General features: G+C 40.1%; 1 protein-coding gene across 2 annotated transcripts in view; it reads right to left on the bottom strand.

The window, feature by feature from the left end:
* The window catches only part of CEP44 (centrosomal protein 44), a 744,696-nt gene that overhangs the window by 240,484 nt on the left and 484,405 nt on the right, over positions 1-19,807 (bottom strand). The gene's annotated exons all lie outside the window — the stretch shown is intronic.

Here is a 19,807-nt window from a genome sequence, read left to right as displayed (position 1 = left end):
CACCACAGTTTGTTTACATGGTCAATAGAATGACCATGCTGGGTTGTCTCCATGGCCAAGCTAAAAGCTGATGAGGCATTACTGGCAGCAACAAATGCTAATGAGTCATGTTCTCTTCCCCAGAAATAACTCCAGGAAAGGAGTTACACAGTCAAGTGAACAGGACAGCTCCCTGCTACTATAGTAAATGGGAGACATCAGACTGCAGGCAAGGTTAGGGAACATCAGATGAGCTGCAGTGCTAGGGGGTATTTTAGTGTGTGTGTGTGTGTGTGTGTGTGTGTGTGTGTGTGTGTGTGTGTGTGTGTGTGTGTGTGTGTGTGTGTGTGTGTTTGTGTGTGTGTGTGCGTGTGTGTGTGCGTGTGCATGCATGCGTGTGTGCGTGCATGCTCATATCGTGTGAAGAGTGTGCACCTATCTGAGGGTTCGCAGTAGGGGGTGAGTAGGGGACTGACAGTGCAGATGTGTATGTGTACGCGCGCACATATAGGTATAAAATAATGAGAATTTTATATATAGGTAGTTGAATTACAATATCACAGAGAAGCACAGTAATTGCAAACTATATTATAATTTTTTTAAAGTAGGATGAAATGTTAAAAGGAGATTAGTCGAGAAGATAGTTAAGGATAGAAAGAAATTACTAGTGACAGTAGAGTTGTTTAAAGTAACTTATAGGTAAAAAGAGTTTCCTACTGGTTTTGATTGGTAAAAAAATGAGGTAATCTGGGGGAGTAAAACATGAAGGTGAGTGTTAGAAAAATATGTAATAGTAATATGCATGCTTAGTGCATTTAGTGCATTCGAGATTTAAAAGGGTTAATACATTTATTCTGTTCACACTACATGAATCTGCACAGCCATTAGAAACTTAACAAGAAGCATTCTATTTTCTGCTAATGTCAGCAAATAACAAGACGCAATTCATTTCTGCTAATGTCATGAAAATTGACAAAGGGATATTGATTTCTGCTTATGCCATGAGAAAACATGCAGCTGTTAGAAGCTATTGATGAAGAAAACAATAGATGCTTGAAAGTTTAAACTGTAGTCAGCATTACTTGTACTAAAGCTAGAAATGTACCTTGAATCTAGGTAAAATGTAACACATGTATTAGAACAGTACAACAGAAAAATTAAAATGCTGAAATGGACTGACATAAACCCAAGTCCAGGTTGTTTTTCTCAAAATGTTTTTGCAGAATGACAGATATTTTAACTTGGTCAGCAATGTCTAACAATATTTCTTGTAAAACATACAGAAAGCTGTGTCTAACTACGTCAGCAACAGAATGTAACATTTTCTATGTGACAGGAAGAGAACTGTATAAGTATAACCTACTAGTCATTAATCATTTAGACAAATCTTGTGCCTACATGCTTTGTCTCCTTGCTGCAATTAATAAAGGGTGCCTTGCTTGAACCTAACGTGAATTGGTCTTTAAAGTTTTTTCCTTTGACAGTGAGTATGATACTTTATCTATTTGGATAGATGCAGGGGCAGATACGAGTATTTAGTAGGTACTTTTTTAGGGAGAGTTTAAATTTGTTGAAGCTGCCAATGGTATTCATGCTGGCTGGAAGTGAGTTCCAGAGTTTAGTGACAGTGTATGAGTAAAAGCAGTGCCCAGCACTTTTGTTTGGTACACAGACAGTTATGAGTTGTTCATTTTCAGAGCAAAGGGTCCTGGTGGGGCTGTAGGGTATTACAATGTTCTCAAGAGCAGGGCAGTTGTCTGGGTTGTAGACAATTTTATGTGCAATGGACAGTTGAAGGAGGTTAAGACGATGTGGAAATTCAAGCTAGTTCCAGCCAGCATCATCATCATCTTCTTTCGGCTGTTCCCGTTAGGAGTCGCCACAGTGGATCACCCGTTTCCATTTCTTCCTGTCCTCTGCATCTTGCTCTGTCACACCAACCACCTGCATGTCCTCTCTCACCACATCCATAAACCTTATCTTAGGCCTTCCCTCTTTTCCTGTTACCTGGTAGCTTCATCCTTAGCATCTTTTTCCTAATATACTCAGCATCCCTCCTTGGCACATGTCCAAACCAAAGTAATCTTGCCTCTCTGGCTTTGCATCCAAACCTTCCAATCTGGGCTGACCATCTAAGTATACTTATTCCTAATCCTGTCCACCCTCATCACACCCAGTGCAAATCTTAACATCTTTAACTCTAGCACATCCAGCTCAAACTCCTGACTTTTTGTCAATGCCACTGTCTCCAACCCATATAACATAGCTGGTCTCACTACCCTCTTGTAGACCATCCCTTTCACTCTTACAGGTACTCGTCTGTCACAATTCACTCCTGACACTCTTCTCCACCCACTTCATCCTGCCTGTACTCTCTTCTTCACCTCTCTTCCACACTCACTGTTACTCTGAACTATTGACCCCAAGTATTTAAACTCATCCACCTTCGTCACATCTACTCCTTGCATCCTCACCATTCCTCTATCCTCCCTCTCATTCACACACATATATTCTGTCTTAGTCCTGCTGACCTTCATTCCTCTTCTCTCTAGAGCATATCTCCATCTCTCCAGGGTCTCCTCCACCTGTTCCCTACTCTCACTACAGATCACAATGTCATCTGCAAACATCACAGTCCACGGGGACTCCTGTCTGATCTTGTATGTCAACCTGTCCATCACCATTGCAAATAAGAAAGGGCTCAGAGCTGATCCTTGATGTAACCCCACCTCCACCTTAAACGCATCCGTCACTCCCACAGCAGACCTCACCACTGTCACACTACCCTTGTACATATCCTGTACCACTCTTACATACTTCTCTGACACTCCTGACTTCCTCATACAATACCACAACTTCTCTCTAGGCACCCTGTCATATGCTTTCTCTAAGTCTACAAAAATACAATGCAACTCCTTCTGACATTCCCTGTACTTCTCCATCAACACTCTCAGAGCAAACATCGCATCTGTAGTGCTCTTTCTCAGCAGGAAACCATACTGCTGATCACTAATCATCACGTCCCGTCTTAACCTAGCTTCTACTACTCTTTCCCATAACTTCATGCTGTGACTGATCAATTTAATCCCTCTGTAGTTACTACAGCTCTGCACATCACCCTTATTCTTAAAAATCAGTACCAAAATACTTTTTCTCCATTCCTCAGGAATCCTCTCACTTTCCAAGATTTCATTAAATAATCTGGTTAAAAACTCCACTGCCATTTCACCTAAACACCTCCATGCTTCCACAGGTATGACATCTGGGCCAACAGGCTTTCCATTCTTCACCCTCTTCATAGCTATCCTTACTTCCTCCTTGCTAATCCATTGTACTTCATGATTCACTATCCCGACATCATCCAACCTTCTCTCCCTCTCATTCTCTTCATTCATCAACCCCACAAAGTACTCTTTCCATCTCCTCAACACACTCTCCTCTCTTATGAGTATGTTTCCCTCATTATCCTTTATCACCTTTACCTGCTGCACATCTTTCCTAGCTCGATCCATCTGTCTAGCCAATCGGTACAAGTCCTTTTCTCCCTCCTTAGTGTCCAACCTTTCATACAACTCTTCATATGCCTTACCCTTACCCTTCACCACCTTTCTCTTTGCCATGCACCTCATCTCCTTATACTCCTGTCTACTTTCTTCATCTCTCTGACAATCCCACTTCTTCTTTGCCAACCTCTTTCTCTGAATACTCTCCTGTACTTCCTCATTCCACCACCATGTCTCCTTGTCGTCCTTCCTCTGTCCAGATGTCATACCAAGCACCTTTCTAGCCGTCTCCCTTACTAGCTCTGCTGTAGTTACCCAGGTATTTGGAAACTCTTCACTGCCACACAGTGCCTGTCTTAACTCATTCCTGAACTCTACCTCACAATTACTCTTTTTCAGTTTCCACCATTTGATCCTTGGTGCTGCCCTCACACTCCTCCTCGTCTTCTTGATCACCAATGTCATCATACAAACCACCATCCTGTGCTGCCTAACTTTCCCCGGTCACCACTTTACAGTCTCCAATCTCCTTCAAACTGGCCCTCCTACATAAGATATTATCCAACTGTGTGCATCTTCCTCCACTCTTGTATGTCACCCTATGCTCCTCCCTCTTGTTAAAATATGTATTCACCACAGCAATGTCCATCCTTTTCGCAAAATCCACTACCATCTGACCTTCTGCATTCCTTTGTTTAACACCATACCTATCCATCACTTCCTCATCCCCTCTGTTCCCTTCACCAATATGCCCATTGAAATCTGCTCCAATCACCACTCTCTCACCCTTGGGTACAGTCATCACCACTTCATCCAATTCACTCCAAAATTTTTCTTTCTCATCCATTGCACACCCAACTTGTGGAGCATATGCACTGGAAAACATGAAAGCCTATCCATGAAGAAGATCAACTTCTGATATTAAGCTAAATGTCATGCATTATATGTATTATTTAAGCAGGTACAGAGCAAGATAATGAATATATAAAGCATATACATGTTTAATTAGGTAAATAGATTGATATGCTTTACTGAAATATCACATGCAAACTATAGTACGCTCAGGTTTACACAAACACTGCAGACTTCCTACTTGTTTTCTGAAGTCAGAGACATTTGTTGATTGGTATGATGATTTAATTCAAACTAATCTGGGACTTTTAGGGGGCAGATAAAATGCTCCTATTAGTTCATTAATTTCTGTCTAAGATAATGTTTGCGATGGAGAAAAGTGTCACACAAATCAAATGAATAAAAACTCTGGAGTTGTTACAAATAAACTACTGGAAAAAAATAGAAAACTGTAAATTAAATTTTGTGGGAATGAGAAAATGGCAAGGGATACAATGATAAAAGGTGAAACAGGAAATACAAGATTTCCTCAAAAATAAATATGAGTTAATGAAGCTATTATGTAAAGATAAGTATTTTATAACTCCCCAGATTATTAATAGACCTTGAAAGTAAGAATGAACCATCGGTGGGCAAAGGGAGTTGTTGCATGAGTTAAAAGAGAAGAAAGTATATACTTTAGCAGAAACCCTGTGATGGCATTGGAACATTTTAGGAATTATTATATGTGGTAAATATACAAAACCCTCACTTAATTTTAAAATATTTCTTTACTATGAAATTCTGCTACACATAATGACTTAACCTGATTTTTCTCTAAATGCATTATTATGCATGTTCTTGGAGAATACAAAAAACTAACAGGAGCACTTCAGTTTTGACAAAATAATACCATAAAGAGCTCTCCAGCAACATCCAGAACATGTCATGTCCCAATTCTAGGCATGCTCTTCTCCGGAAGAGGTTCAAGACGTATGAAAGTCCACACTGGGTAATGCCTTGGACCTGGCATGATCACAGCTGGTCTGGAAGCGCACACTTAGATTGAGCCTATATGACTCATTTCCGTAGATTCTATATGCATTGCTGGAAGGTATTACAATTATTAGAACATGGATTGCTAAAGAAATATGGCTAAAAGTCTGTAACTTCAACTCTGTTGGCCTAATACCATATCTGTGATTGTCTTAGGTTTTATTAATAACACTTGCAATGTATAAATATGTATGTTTGTTCTGAATTATCAGATATCTTCTCTTTGCCACTGCCACAGTTGAAGAAAATACTGCCTCTTGTAACTTGGAGGCTGTGCATCTTTCACCACACAAGACAACGTATTCTCATTTTGGGGTCATCATCAAGGTGATTTATAGAAACTCAAGTGCTGTTGAGAAATACAGCTGTGCATGTACTTTATATGCATGTGTGTATATATATATATATATATATATATATATATATATATATATAATGTGTGTGTGTGTTTCTACAAAGAAAAAAGATATCTAATCTATAGATATAGATATGTATGTATCTGTAGCTATATAGATATATACATTGTGTTCGACATAGCACAGCATAGCGGAGAGCATTCACCATACTTCTTCACTACTCCAAACATGATTTTCATTCCTACTTCTAGAGATGGCATCATCCTGAGGCTGGGGCACACCCAAATCAGTACACTGCAATGATGATGTACTGAATGGCAGGAAGTACTGCTACCCCAGGAGCAAGTAACAAGATTCAAGGTATTCTTCGGCAATGGATTTCACTATTCATTCCTAAGATAGTGCTACTAACCTTGCCTTTTACTCTTCCATTTGGAATAACCCCCCAAAAAATGTTCACAACTTCCAATCCTCATTCAAAATGAAGTGTACTCATTTAATCAAAGCATAACTTTAACTGAAAAAGAAAAGAAAGAAAAAAAACACCTTTGACCATATGAATTCTCAAATTTATAACATTCAGTGTAACAAATTACCATTCTTATGCGGCAGCGTTGTCGCCTCACAGCAAGACGTTCTGTTCGATTCTCAGCTAAAGCGTCTTCTGTGTGGAGACATGCGTGAATGGGTGTACCTTCGTTGAAGGCTGTACGTCAGGGCTGGCAACTCAGTACGTGAAAATCTGCTGCCAATCATTAGCGGACCGGAGTTCTGCTGTGGCGACCCCTAACCGGGAAAAGCAGAAAGATACAACAACATATATGTCCTTACTAACCCCCCCCCCCAAACCCTCCCCTGCAGGTCATGTCAAATCTGATAGAAAATCTAGTAAACCAATTTATGTTTATACATAGCATCCCTTCTCCTTTTTGGTCTACACTCCCTTGACTCTTCTGGTTTTAATCCATATCCCCATTTATTTTCATACTTTCCCCAATATTGTTCCCCTGCAATTACTCTCTCTTGATATGCCATTTCCTTTATTAACTTATATAAATCTTCTTTAAGTTGTGGCTTCTTTTTTTCACAATTCCTAGCTCATAGGTTGGTAGTAGGCTATCAGCCCTACGGCCTATAAAAGCCTAGCCATAACAATTCCCTAGATATTTCTTCCCACAATATTTACTTCCCTGGACCCCTGTCTAGCAGGTGAACTGACATGATCCCCGGGGTGAATATCCTATCTCCCATCCAATCGTCAAGGTTCCTTTTGAAGAGCGCCAAGGAGGCGCTCTGCTTGACATGTATGGGCAGTCTATTCCAGAGTATGGGGAGTCCCTGGATCAGGAACCTATCCCTCCAGCATGTTTTTTTCATTGTGATGACAAGGTTTAGATCAATGGAGCGTGCGGCTCTGAGGGATTGGGATTTCTTTAAGTGGAGCATGTCCAAAAGCTCAGGGTTTGACATGGCCTTGTATGTTAAGCAGAGATCGCCTCTGAGTAGACAATATGCCATGGAGTATAGCTGGAGCTTTTTTAGATGGTCAGTATAGGGCATCTGCTTTAGGCCTGTGATTCTTTTAGTGAGGTATTTCTGCGGCCTTTCCAGCTGTTGCAGATGTCTTGCGAGGTACATCCCAAATGGGGAGTTGTACTCTATAATGGGTCTAATGAGGGATGAGTACAGTGGGACAATGACCTCCTTTTTTCTTGATGAAAAGCCCTTAGTGATGAAGTGTGTCACATAGAAGGATTTCCTGACTGTTGTGGCAATGTGGTTATCGAAGGTGAGACCACTGTCCAACTGTGTCCCTAAGTCTCTCATCACACTTCGGTGTTTAGTGTATTTCCACCTATGTGGTAATTCATGGGTACATGTTTTTTTCCCAAAGGGGATAACTATACATCTCTTGGCATTAAGCTTGAGCCCATGGCTCTGACACCAAGCATCTGTTTCTGTAAGACCCTTTTGTAGAATATCCACATCATTTGGGAATTCAATAAAGGCTCCCTGTTTGCAGTCATCTGCAAACTTTGTTAGCCAGAGTCCCTTAGTGTTGGCCTGTACTTCAGAGAAGTAGATGCCAAACAAGAGTGGTCCCAGGACTGAACCCTGAGGTACTCCACTTGTCACTTGTGTGGAGCTAGATTTGGAGTCGGCTACTTTTACAGTCTGGATTCTGTCAGTAAGCCAGTTGGCAACCCATCGAGTGATGTACGGATTTATACTCAGATTAGTAAGTTTATCTATGATTCCACAGTGGGGGATGGTGTAGAAGGTCTTGGGGAGGTCCAGATAGGCTGTGTGGACTGCTTTACCCTCGTCCACAGCTCTGGAAACTGATCTGAAAAAATCAATCAGGTTCAGGAGACAAGATCAGCCCTTCACAAACCCAAACTGAGTGGGGTACAGTGTTTGAAGGTTGCCAATGTCTTTGTTTATAAGTTCCATGATAATGCATTCCATGACTTTGCAGATAAGGCTTGTCAGACTAATGGGACGGTAGTTCCCAAGATCCAAGGTGAATCCCCCCTTGTGGAGTGGGATAACTGTAGCTGTGTGCCACTTAGTGGGCATGAAGCCTGAGGTGAGGCTATGATTAAACATGACACTTAGATGAGGTGCCAGTTCATTTTGTAGTTCATGTATTCCACAGCCCGGGATGTCATCTGGTCCCTGGGATGCTGTATTCTTGGCTTTGGAGAGTGGGGCTTCTACCTGTGTGGCCATGATTAGTGGAATTTGGCAATCTTTTGGTATTGAGATGGGCCCATTAGGGGGTGAGAGGGGGGGTGAAGTTTGCACTAAATCGATCTGCCAGGATACTGGCAATATCCTTGGGATCAGTATATTTAATGCCATTCTGTTGTAGCTCAGAGCATATCTGAGCATTTGCCATTTAGATTCTTGACATACCTATAGAATGCCTTGCGGTTGTCTTTGGAATTTTTGGCAATTTTATTTTCATAACTAGCTTTGGAGGATTTTATGAGGGATCTCAGCTTCTTACTGAGGCTGGTAAGGGAGTTTCTTGCATCCTGGTATTTTCTTCTTTTCTGCAACAGTTTCTTTCTTCTGTTGTATAGTTTGTTTATGGCAGGGGACCACCAGATTGGCTTCCATTTTTTGGATGAGTGCGTCTTGGTTCTATTTGGGATGGCACGATTCATGCACGAGTGGATGTGCTCGTACAGTGCCTTAGTGTAGGATTCAGCAGTCGAACTTTCAGCTCTCATCTGCATGGGTGTCATGAAGTTTCTCACTTCTGACTTGAGTAGCATGAAGTTGACTTTGGAGAAGTTTTTTACGGAGATTTCCTTACTGTGGGGGGTGGGGGTGGGATGTGGATGTCAAGGGTGATTTGCTTATGGTCAGACCTAACCAATGACGGGGTGACCACTGGTGTGGAGCATCTATCTCCCATGTTGGTAATGACCAGGTCTAGGATACTGGAGCCTCTGGTGGGACAATGGATTAGTTGATCCAGGGCGTTGGAATTTATGAATTCCAAGAACCATTGGAAAAAGGTGTTGGTACCCGAGCAGTTTTCCCACTTAATGGCAGGGTAGTTGAAATCACCCAGTATTAGGGTGTTTGATTGTATCTTAATATTGTCCAGTATGTTTAGAAAGGTGTAGTGAGAATCTTGGGGCATGGTGGGGGATCTGTAGCAAGCTACAGTTTGGATTGCAGTCTTACCTAGTGTTAGTTGCACCTGGAGAATTTCAGATGCATTGTGTTGGTCAACTAGCCTGCAGGTGTGAATATGGACACTCCTCCACCTATAGTGTTTCGGTCTTGGTTTGGTGGCCGAAAAGTGTGCTAAGAGTTGTTGCCTGGTATTGCAGGGGTGCTCTCTGGAGCCTTGAACCAGGTCTCAGTTACTGCACAGATATCGTTGTTCTCCATTTTTAGGAGTGCCTCGAGAGAGTGCATTTTGAGGTTTAGACTTGTAGCATTACTTTCAGATTTTGCATGCTTATATCTGTTACGGTGGTGGTTTTGTCCTTTGAACCTTGCCTAAAAAAGGCACTATGGGGTGGCAAGAGCTTTAGCCAGTAACCTGAATCCCAGGGGTGACAGGTGCAGACAATCTCTTGCAAAGCATTGTGGTTTGTCGATCATGTCGTCCCCGGCAGACAGATACTGGATCCCCTTTGAATGACACCAGAAGCTTAGCCAATTGTTGAAGTCAATCATTTTGTCCTTATACTGTGGTATCATTTTAGGTGAAGGCAGGATGCTTCTCAGGGCTAGGGTCATACCTGTCTATGCCACATGATCTGAGAGCTCTATCATGTCTCTTTTCATGTAGTCCAGGGAAGTACGTCTCAAGTCATTCACTCCAACATGGACAATGACAGAGTTGTGTTTGTACTTGTTGTGTAGTGACTTGAGTGCGTGCGTTATGTGGCGGATCCTGGCACCTAACAGGCAGCTAACTGTAATTTTCTCCTTGTTCAGTCTGGTGAGTGGGACATCCGTGTGCTTGACTATAGAGTCACATATGACTAAAGTGTTGGGTACATTGTCTTGCCTTAGGGGCTGTTGTTGGGTGGCACACTGGTGTTGTGAGCTATGTGTCACTTTGATTGTGAATGGTGTTTATTTGCGTTTCAGCTTCGGAGGACTTTGTTGCTTGGGCAGGTTAATGTTAAGGGCCTCCGCATATGAGGGTTTAGTGTTGCTATGTGAGGGTGTTGGTGGTGTGGGTTTATAAGGGCTATGTGTTGCTTGAGATGTAGTGCAGGTGTTAACCTTCTTCTCTTGACTGTCTAGCACATTCTTGGCTTGCGAGAGCTTTGCTTCCAGTTTGGCTATGTAAGTGCATCTCTCGCAGGTTGTAGTGTTGGGTAGTAGGAGAACAGCGCTGTCTGTGTACATGATTCAGTTGCTGCATTGCTCCAATATGCCCAGATTCACCAGGTGGACAGGAGAAATCACTGGAAGCTGACATGCCTGTTTAGGTGCTTTTTTGTAAAGTACAAGAGGTGTTTTCCCTTACCTTTGCAAGGTACTTTGCAATTATTGGCTGTTTAGTGCCTACGATTAATTTCTCCTTATTAACAAGGAGAGTTGAGTGCTTGTATCAATTCAAGGGTTCCTAGTGCTTTCCAGCAGGTTCTAGAGCAAGTGCTAGTCACAGGGGTTCATATTTTAGTGCTACTACTGAGAAAGCAGCTAGTTCTAAGGGGGAATTTGAAGAGCAGACTTTCTGGCACCTGGAACAATTTAACTGTAGCCTGCCGGTGCTGCACGATGTGAAAAATGTGCAAACACGTGCACTTTTAAGCCAGAAAGTTGAAAGATAGAAATCAGCCCAAAATGGCTAAAATTACAATTTCAGAGCTGGAAACCACTCCTCTAGTGTCAGACAGGCAGTACAATGCTCACAACTCCCACTGGTAAGCAGTACGACTTCCTCTACCACAGCAAGGTCTGGATAGCTTTGAACACAGAAAATAAAGTCCTGAAACCAGCAAAGCCTGAGATCTGGACTATACTAGCTAGGAAAGGTGGAAAACGAGCAAACAAGATATTTATTTTTTGTTAAAACAGGCTAAACAATGCAATAATACACTAAATAAACACATAAAAGGCTAACACACTTGAGTGTGTAGCCCTAAACAGTAAATACAATTAAAACTCTACAAAATTAACAATTTAAAACTTTTTAAATGAAGCAAGGCAAGTGCACAACTGAAAAACGATTTAACAGGCAGTAATACAGTAGAATAAGTAGCTAGTCTATATGTACAGAAAAGCAGCTGAAACACACAAACAATTCAGATGCAGAGCAACCTAGAGCACTTGAGTTGTTGCAATATTAAGGCAAATACAGTTTTAATAAATGCACTAAAATATACTCTATATTTCCAAAATGTTTGAGAAGCACAGTAAGAACATAAGGATATTTGGACAATTTTTTTTTAGAAAGGGAGAAAGGAGGAACAGAAGGACATTCTCTCTGTATTATGTAGAATGAGCTAATGACACTAGACTGGGAGGAGTGTCCAAGATCAAATTTAGAGTAGGGATGGGCAACTGCAAGGCCAGCAGGTATAAAGACAAGATGTCAACAGGGAGGGTGGGTGGAAGAAAACACTACAGAAATGTTTCTCACAAGTGAGCCAATAGCTATGAAATACAGTACAAGTATACAGTATACAATAAAATTGCTATAAATATCTAAAATAAGCAATAACTACTACAAATAAGCACAACAAACAGGCTACTTATTGCTATATATATCAGATCAGCTGCTCCTCTTCAGATAGCTCTGTGTGTAATGTCTTCTTCCCTGTTAAATTCACAATGTTCAATATTTCTCTTTCATTTGGGATCCATGCCACTGACAGAGGGCATCCTAAGAAAGGATTGCTTGATTAAGAGTGCCCTTCCCTGGCTATAATATGGAAAAAACTTTCTGTAAATTCCTTAATCTCTATTAATTTCAGGAATGAACAGAAATATGTAGCCAACTTCCCAATTTATTATTGTGACACTTCTAGCAGCTACATGATACCCCTGGGTACACTTTGTTTAACTGTTCATAGGTTCATACTAGGCTATCTGCCCTGGGGCAATTATAAGCCTAGCCCGATTCTGTATGGCTTATGCCACCCCTTGATTTGAGTATACTGTGCCCTTTTTAAGGTTTAGTTTAGGTGTGTAAAAATATATACAAAACATTTCCAGGCATATACTTAAAATCTCTTAGTTTTCACTGCCTTCAATCCTTTATAGATCTCTTCCCACTGATTTTCTCACAACCTTACATTCAACAATATTTTCCACAAAGTTTCAGTTATATTTTTCAAGGATACCCTTGCTCCTTCTATAGCTTTACATATTCTTTATATTAGTCCTTAACATTGTATTCCTGCTTGTCTACTACACCTTAGAATTTCTATACACTGTTACCACTCTGCCAGATTTGGTATACCTTTCTTTATGACTGCATAGCTTCTCCTTAAACCCCCTTTTTAGTATAATCAGTTCCTGTTTCTTTTCGCATCTCATTGAAAATACTCCAGATAACAAAGGCTTGGGTTTTCTCTAAATCACTGTTTTTCAACCTTTTTACACTTGGGGACCAGTGAAAATAGAATAATTATTTTGGGGACTGCTAAGGCAGAAATAAAATTTATAAGGACCCAATTAAAACAATATCTGTTTGAGCATTGTATGCCAAAGGATATGAAGTCTGAAACTTCATCTTTTTTATGAGGAACAGACCAAAAATATGGGGCAAAAATCTGGGCAGTTGAGAGGTATGCTACCTACCTTTTACACACACACACACACACACACACACACACACACACACACACACACACACACACACACACGCACACACACACACAAACAACCCTACCCATAGCTCTCAACCAAAAAGGGACAAATCCTAACAGAATCAGGGACAAATCTAGAAATAATCAGGGGCACTTTTCATATATTAGTATTATTAACTTGAGTCATTGACAAAATAACAGAACATGAGTAAAAATGTATTTTTCTAAAGTATAAGAAGCCTGTAACTCTAATTACTGTCATTATTTATAAAGTGCAATTCATAACCTTTTCTCCAAAAGTCACCACTTTATGTGAGGTTATGAGGAACAGAGCTAAAATCTCAGTCAAAATCAGGGACAGTTGAGAGGTATGCACCTACCTACCTACCTCCCACCTTTAGCTACGCACACCCCGACCTACCCATACCTCTCAACCCCTTACAGCAAGAAATCTGGATAAAGCCATCAATAATTGGGACAAAGGCCCAAAAATAGGGACGCTTTCTAAATATTGCTCTTACAAACTTAGAAAATTGATAGAATAGCAGGATTTGCATTAGCATGAATTTTCTGAAGGGTATGAAGTCTGCAACTCAAATGTCTGTCATTATTTTCTGACTTTAACCCTCAATGATTTGCCAAGGATTTTCCAGAAAAAACACAATTTTATGAGAAAAGGATCAATAATATAAGGCAAAAATGTGGCCATTCTGCATAAATCTCTACAGTTGAGATGCATCTACTTACCTCCCTCTTACACACACACACACACACACACACACACACACACACACACACACACACACACACACACACACACACACACACACACACACACACACACACACACACACACACACACACACACACACACACACACACACACACCTCTCAACCTTTTAACAGAAAAAAATCTGGGAAAAGCCAAAAATAATGGTGGGACAAAGCCGACAAAATAGGGACAAACTTTAAATATTGCTCTCACAAACTAATACAGTTGCTAGAAGAAAAGGTATTGTGTTATCATGAATTTTCTGAAAGATATGAAGTTTGAAACTCACATGCCTGTCATTATTTAAGGGAATTCTGTCCTCACGTATTTGTCACAATAAACACACATACACACAAAAAAAAAAATTATGAGGAACAGATGAGGTGAAAATCTGGACAGCTGAGTTACACTGCCCTCCCTCTTTTTACACACACACACACACACACACACACACACACACACACACACACACACACACACACACACACACACACGCCCACTCCCCTACCACTTAAACAAACACACACACACACACACACACACACACACACACACACACACACACACACACACACACAAAGACCTACCTCTAACTTGTCCGTTCATGGTCTGCATTTCAAATGTCTTTTGGCATTCAAATTCTGCACAAGCAGAAAACGAAGATATAAACAGCAGGTAGCACAGACGCAGAAGAGAAAAACAGGTGGCACACACCTGCCACATCTGTGTGACAGGACACAAAGAGTGTTCTTCTTAAAGAAGAGCACCGTTTAAAAAAAAAAAAGTAAATCTTCCAGCCAGCTTCCCCTGTCCCAGCCAGTGGGCCACAGTCCTTCACAGACCGGCAGGAAATTTCTGCCAGACTGGACCCAGTCCGTGCGATTGAAAAACACTGCTCTTAATAATCACAATTTCTACCCAGCAGTGCTTTTTAACCCATCTGGCTAATGTATCACCTCCCTTTTTTCCATTACTCTCTTCCTCTGTGGGGGCATACTATAAATATAGCCTCCATCACTTCCCCTGTATCATCAAGCATCTATGACATTCTGATACTTCTTTCCAAATTTTCAAATGTCCAGAGACTGTACTCCAACACAAGTATGTAATGGGATTTAAGTCTTGAGAATGTAATCATTGTCTAATCAAATAAAAAAAGAAAAGAAAACAAAAAAATTAAAAACAAAGATAAAAAAAGTAAAATAAAAAACAGAAAAACTAGTAGTCTTAAAACTTTGTTGATGAGCTCAGTCACTATAATTTCCAAAAATCATGAAACCCAAGTAGTATTTCACAGCAGCAACAAGCCTTTATTCATCACAGACAAGCGACCCTCAGTAACAAAAAAACCCCAGAAATAAATATAAACATATTATATTTTTATACACGTAGAAGAAGGTGTGGAAAATATATGTATCGTTTAGTTTTAAACCAGCCTATTCCAGGCAATCTAGGATTTAGTTTGATCTTATCAGTAGCAGTGTGGGGGTGGGGTGGGTACTTACTGTTCATAAATCCACTTTTACGGCCCTGTTTATACTGTTTGACTGTAATAGGCTGGTTTAAAATTAAAGAAAACATATTTTCCACACCTACTTCTCAGTGTATAAAAGCTGATATGTTTAACATTGTAAAGTATTTCTGATTTTTTTGTTACTGAGGGTTGCTCGTCTGTGACGAATAAAGGCTTGTTGCTTTGGAACACTACCTGGGTTTCATGATTTTTGGAAATTATTTTGACTGAGCTCATCACCAAAGTTTTAAGACTGCTATTTTTTTCCCTCAACACTCATGTTGGTGATGTTGGAACTAGACAGATTTCTGTGCTTGATCATTTTTTATCATTGCCTAAGCAAAACTACCGATTTAGTGAACTCTTGTGTAATGCCAACTCAAAAATAAATAAATGGGACACTCTCCAATAAGCTTTCAGATCAGGGATACCCAATCACCACCCATCTTTAGATAGTATCTGTTTACCCCATCATACCCTGGCTTTGTCATCACTCCATGTGAAACTATTCAGTCCATTATCAAGGTCTATAAAAAATTTTCCCTGGATTTAGCATAAGTGTCAAAAAACAAGACAGTGCTACAGGTAGAACATGCATTTGTATTCTTGCACCTTTTGCCCTTTGTCTAGCTCTAATAATTTTAATTTTATTAAAAAATGAAACATTCATTTTTAAACTCAGAGTATGTTACTCTCACAGTTTCTTCTACTGTGCTAATTTGACCCCTAGCTATTTAACTGTTTTATGTTGTTATATATTTTGATATTGCTTCTTTAGTGCAGCAGATGGTATAAACATGATTTATACCACCTGTGCTTTATTTAGATTTACCCTACAGCTTGAAATAGTACCAAATCCATTGAGAAGTCTAAACAGAAATCTTAACTACACCTCTGGGTTTCAGAGATATGCTAATAGGTCATATGTGCAGAGTGATAACTTCACCTCTTCTTGTCCCATTGTTATTCCTTTTATTTCTGAATTTCTGATCTTCAGGGCTACTGGTTCTAGTTAGAGCAAACACTATGAGAGAAAGAGGCAGGCAGGCCTGTCTTGTACCTTCTAGATATCTTAAATAATGCTGATAGTTTGGAATTAATCTTCACACTGACATAACACATGAGTTACTACATCTACTGGCAAGAACATCCTCTTCAGAATCTGAAGTAAATATTTCCAGCTAACCTTGTTGAATGTTTTCTCTGCATCAAGGCTTATCACCACACACGGATTCCGTTTCATAATTGCTTCCAGCACAACAAATAGTGTTTTTCTGTTTTGTCAAATATTTGTCTCCTCCGTCACAAATCTAGCCTTACAGCGAATAAGAGTTTATAATCCTGAATTAGGACTGAAATAGGGCTGTATGAACTCACAAGACTGTGGGTCTTTTCCTAGTTTTAGTATTGCAGATATTACTGCAACTTTCCATGATGCAAGGGTTATTTTGGACAACAAGAACTGAATTTAGTACCTCCCATTAATTTTAACAGCATCATCCCCTTTTTTAAATAATACAACTGGAATTCTCCTTTAACCCTGGATATTTCTCATTTGACATATGCCAAACCCAAGTTTCTCTCTGTTAATCAGTCTCATCAGGTCCTCCTCCTGCTTCTTCACTAGACGAGTAAAATCTATGTCACTCAAAAAATCCCGTGTCCTTTTGAAATCTTATGCCAACCAGGTCTGCTTCACACAGCCTAGCACAAAGAAGGCTGTAAACATGGCTAATAAGCTCCCTGAACCTAACTTCCTTGTTCTACTCCCTTCTTCTTTATTTGAATGTACCCATTTCTCCACCTTTACTTGTCTCATTTTTATGGCTATTTTTTCCCCTTGGGGAATTACCTAAGAAATTCTTATCTATAATCATCTCTCTGAATTGACATTCTCTCTCTTTTCAGAATCACATCTATTTCTATCATGGTTGTCTGTATGTCATTTTCAAATCCTTGATGCAAGTTCGTATATCACAATAAAGTAGCAACAAACTTAGGAGACAGAAATGTACTTAAGAGGTAAGTTTTCATTCCACTCAAGAAAATATACAAGCATGAATGATAGAAATGAGACTCCCAGTAAAAAAAGTCATCTTAATTACAAGCCATCAACAAATCCATTTGCAGAAGTCATATGTTGCACACATACCAGAACTTTCAAATTAACACTCACCCACAAAACCCCTCAAATGCACCACTAAACCCTTATAAAACTGTTCTACTATAAAATTAAACATATTTTCAGAATACAAATCTTCAACTACAGAATTTATTTTTACTGAAAATATATGCTTTATCCCCAAACTGCTATATGCACTGAGACAAACCTGACACTTTGCTTCTCTTAACAGAAGGGAATCGTTTACAGAATTACTTTTAAAAAAACAGAACTTATGTACTTACCATAACGTTCCATCTGTGTTGTATTTTCATTCTTCCTCAACCTGTGGGTTTTGGATCTGACCTCGGATCCAACTCGGCTGCTTACTAAATCTTAGACTCCAAAGCTTGCGCTCCTCCCCTACTCATAATGCCTCACTCTCCCTGGTTACCTCACATCGAGTTTATTGCTACCATGTTTATCAATAATATTATCATAAATGCAGTGTACATCAATATTAACAGTTACCAATAAGGAAACATGGAAAAGAACAGGAGCTCAACAAGGAAAAAGGTTCCTAAAAGCACATCTATCTGGTCATTCACTAAAGGGACAGGGGAAAGGAGGGAGGGAAGGTCGAGGAAGAATGAAAAAGACAACACAGATGGAACGTTATGGTAAGTACATAACTTCTCTGTCTGATGTTGTCATTTTCATTCTTCCTTGACCTGTGGGACAGAGTCCCCGGCTGCAACAACCTCAGGTGACCTTCATGGAAGGATATTCTAGAGCACTGCAGAACCAAAAGCAGCTCTACTTCTGGACACAATGTCCAGTTTGCAGTGGAAAATGAAGGTGTAAGAATTAGACCACGAGGCAGCTGAACAAATATCATAAATTGAAACTTTGTCTTGGGAAGTTGCCATAGATCTAGTAGAGTGAGCTATGACTCAGTGAGGTAAAGGAATACCTTTGGATTCATAAACAAATGAGATGCAGTCCCTTAACCATTTAGTTAAGGTGGTCCTGGCCACTGGTTTACCCTTTCTTTGCATCCGAAAAAGATATGACAAGATGGTCAGATTTCATAAAGGTTTTAGTTCTGTTTAGGTAAAAAGACAATTGTCTGTGAACATCCAGCAGATGGACAAAGTATTCTCCCTTGTTTTGGAAATCAGTAAAAATACTGGTAAGTTAATAAATTGATTTATATTGTTCTCAGTCGCCACTTTGGGAAGAAAGGATGGATTAGTACATGATGTCACACTGTCCTCTTGAAAAATTAAGTAAGGCTAATTAGATGACAGAGCTTGCAATTCAGATACTCTTCTTGCAGAAGTGATCGCCACAAGAAAAACAGTAGTCCATAATAAGAATTTCAAATCTACTTTGACAGAAGGTTCAAAGTGAGGGAAAACCAGAGCCTGTAAAACCATAGTCAGATCCCAAGAAGATGTTACATCTTTGACAGGAGGACGAAGAAGGAAAGTCCCTCTAAGAAAGGCCTTACACAATTTGGATGAAGCCAAAGATGATGCATTTTCTACGATTTGAAAATTTAAAATGGCTGCTAACTGCACTTTAACAGTGGAATGACTAGCCCCCGCATAGAAAATAAGAGCAAGAAACTCTAGGACTGCTGGAACAGGAGTGGTAAAAGGATCTAATTTCTGCTGTTTAGCCCAAATAGAAAATCTTTTCCATTTGCTCTTGTAAATTCTTCTAGTAGAAGATTTATGAGAGGAGATCAGAATGTTTTGGACTGGGGAAAAAGCCTGGCAGTTCTAACAGTCATTCGAATTGGAAAAACCATGCAGTTAGTCTCAGACCTGGGAAATCAGGATGAATCTGTCTTGATGGATGGGATAGTAGATTTGAATGATATTCGAGCATCCACAGAGGGCAACAGATGAGACCAAAAGAAGGTGAACCAGATTTGCTGATTCTAGTAGGAAGCAATAAGGATCAATTTGCTCTTCAACCTGGAAGCTTTCTGAAGAAGCTTAAGGATTAAGGGGAGAGGAGGAAAGGCATAAAGCACTCGGGGAGGCCAAGCATGGACAACAGCATTGCTGGGTGATTGTCCTTGAGGAAGAATCAAGGGGAAGAACCTGCTGCACTTGTTGTGTGGAAGTGCGAAGAGATCAGACAAGATTGACCCCATTTGTGGAAGATCATGCTTGACACTGACTGATTTAGAGACCACCCATGAGGCATCATTAAGACTTTGCTGAGTCTGTCCCCTAGAATGTTGTGCTCTCCCGGAATGTGCACTACAATTAGAAAGTGGTGGGCAGAGATTACCAACTGCCACACTCTTCTTGTTTCGCGACACAGGGAGTAGGATCTGGTTCCTCCTTGTTTATCGATGTACCAAACCACTGACACATTGTCC

Source organism: Protopterus annectens, chromosome 2.part0 (genome assembly GCF_019279795.1).
Source record: "Protopterus annectens isolate FY-2018-M chromosome 2.part0, PAN1.0, whole genome shotgun sequence".
Classification (NCBI taxonomy): domain Eukaryota; kingdom Metazoa; phylum Chordata; order Ceratodontiformes; family Protopteridae; genus Protopterus; species Protopterus annectens.
This window is presented reverse-complemented; position numbering and strand designations above follow the sequence as displayed.